Genomic DNA, 2,994 nt, shown 5'->3' on the forward strand with positions numbered 1-2,994 from the left:
CCGGGTGCGCAGCTGATTGGCCCGCCGAGGCGGCGGGGCCGGCCCCAGTAGGCTTGTTTTTAGGCCACAGTTTTTTTTACCCTCGTCAGCCGAAGTCTGCAAGGGAAGGCTTACACGGAAGCCAAATATATAAAACGGATACGAAGCGTATTTTCTTAGTATCGATTTATTTTATAAATTCTCGAATGTGTAACATTTGCAGTAAAACCCGGGAATCTATTTTGAGTATAATTTTTTTAATGGGGCATAATGAATGACAAACAGTAGTTCTAAAGTATTGGGTACTGGGGAGGGGTGGGGGAGTGTACGCTATGTGGTAGTTGGAAATAGTAAGTTTTCTTTTGATTTTATCCCTTACTGGCCTTGCAAGCTCAGAAAAATTCTCCAAAGAGGAAATAATGAGTTTTACACACTTGGAAGAAATGAGAGGTGTACTCAAAAGTTATTGGCAGCAAGTTTAAAAGTGAGTTAAAATTTGGTATATCATATAGTACACTTGAGTGTGCGTGTTGCTTATCACACTTTTTTTAAATTAAAATACACCGGACAGGGACTCCCCTGGTGGTCCAGTGGGTAAGACTCCGTGCTCCCAATGCAGGGGGGCCAGATTGGATCTCTGGTCGGGGAACTAGATCCGGCATGCGTGCTGCAACTAAGAAAGTCCGCAGGCCATAGCTAAAAGATCCCGCATGCCACAACTAAGACCCAGAGCAACCAAAATAAATAAATAAATATTAAAAAAAAAATACACCTGACATAAAATTTACCATCTTAACCATTTTTAGGTGTACAGATGTCATTAAGTACATTCATAGCTGTGCAACCATCACCACCATCCATCTCCATGAACCTTTTCATCCTGCAAAACAAACTCTGTACACCGTAAACAATTCATCATTTCCTCCCTGCCCTAGCCACCTGCAATCACCAAAGATACTCTATAACTTCATATCTCTGTAACTCTGACTGCTCTAGGGTACCTCATACAAGTGGAATCATACAATATTTGTCTTTTTGTGACTGGCTTATTTCACTTAACATAATATCCTCAAGGATCATCCATGTTGTAACATATATCAAAATTTCCTTCCTTTTTAAAGGCTGAATAATATTCCATTGTATTGTATACCACAGTTTATCCATTTATCTGTTGGACTCCAGTTTCTTGCACAGTTTGGCTTTTGTGAGTAATGCTGCTATGAACATCAGTGTACAATATCTTTTTGCGACACTGATTTCAATTATTTTGAGCATATATACCTAGAAGTGGGATTGCTGGATCAAACGGTAATTCTATTTTTAGCTTTTTGAGGGACCACTATACTGTTTTCCACAGTGGCTGCACCAATTTTTATTCCCACCAACAATGCACAAGAGTTCCAATTTCTCCACATGCATGCCAACACTTAGTTCTTTTGATAGCAGCCATCCTACTGGGTGTGCAGTGGTTTTCAACTGCATTTCCCTAATGATTAATGATATTGAGTATCTTTTCATGTGCTTATTGGCCATTTGTCTATCTTCTTTGGAGAAATGTCTATTAAAGTCCTTTGCCCATTTTTTAATCAGACTCTTTTTTTTGGTTGTTGTTGAGCTGTAGGAGTTCTTTATATATTCTGGATATTAATCCTTTATCAGACATGATTTGCAAGTATTTTCTCTGATTTCATGGGTTGCCCTTTCACTGTTATGTCCTTTGGCTTATCACAATTATTAAAAAAATAATTAAACATTAAAAAAATGAAACTTGGGGAATTCCCCAGCTGTCCAGTGGTTAGGACTTGGCATTTTCACTGCAGTGGCCCAGGTTCAATCCTTGGTCAGGGAACTAAGATCCTGAAAGCTGAGCAGCAGGGCCAAAAAAATTAAAAATAAAATTTTTTTTAAAAGTGTAATTTGAATCAGACCTCTGAAGCTTCTGCCAGGGAGAAGCCAAGAACTTCTACACCGCCCTCCCATCCCCAGTCTCCTTCCCTGAACCCCCAATAGAGGATTCAGAGATTATAGATACTTCAGTTCTCGTATTTTCTCTTTCACGTGAACCTCCAAGAATCTATTCACCTCCATGCAGAAGACAGTGTGGAGGCACAGGAAAAAGGACATATGTAACCAGACAGTTACTGAAATAAGTAAGATAAGTTCTAGTGCTTATATCTAATGTACTGCAAAGTACAAATACCCAACATATGGGAGGATCTTAAAGTTTTCTCCTTGACAGTGATGGAGGTAGAATACATAATTTTATGAACACTTCTTACCATGAAGTTGATCTGGTCTACATCAAGAAATTGCCCTTTTCTAGTTTTAAATTAACACTAATGGCCTGCTATAATATCTAAAATGTGTAAAACTAAGTATGAAAGTAAACTAAAGGAGACTGTGGCCTGTTTTTAGCAGAATTCCTTTCTGCATGCCTGAGAGGTAGGAAAACTGTACTGCTGAATATCCACAAGCTAATCATATTTTATTTCTAAAGTACTCGATTCAATGTATTTGTAGTCAGTTAGAATTTATATATTTTGCCCAGCTTTTATTAATTAACTTTTACAATATGTTCAGTATATATAGTTCTCTAGATAGTGAATAAAAGAGAAGACACACAAAAGACAGTTGCGAAGGATTGAAAAGTAAGTTACTATGAGAAATTTAAAAAGAAACTTAAGAAAGTGATTGTGGGGCTTCCCTGGTGGCGCAGTGGTTGAGAGTCCGCCTGCCAATGCAGGGGACACGGGTTCGTGCCCCGGTCCGGGAAGATCCCACATGCCGCGGAGCGGCTGGGCCCGTGAGCCATGGCCGCTGGGCCTGCGCGTCCGGAGCCTGTGCTCCGCAACGGGAGAGGCCACAACGGTGAGAGGCCCGCGTACCGCAAAAAAAAAAAAAAAAAAAAAAAGAAATTGATTGTGGGGTTCATCCACTGGACCACACTACTGCCAAGTAAGCTGGAAAAAACAACACTCTAAACTGAAAACCACAGACACTGAGGAACAGGAATAG

Source organism: Mesoplodon mirus, assembly GCF_964341445.2.
Source record: "Mesoplodon mirus genome assembly, chromosome: 3".
NCBI lineage: Eukaryota > Metazoa > Chordata > Mammalia > Artiodactyla > Ziphiidae > Mesoplodon > Mesoplodon mirus.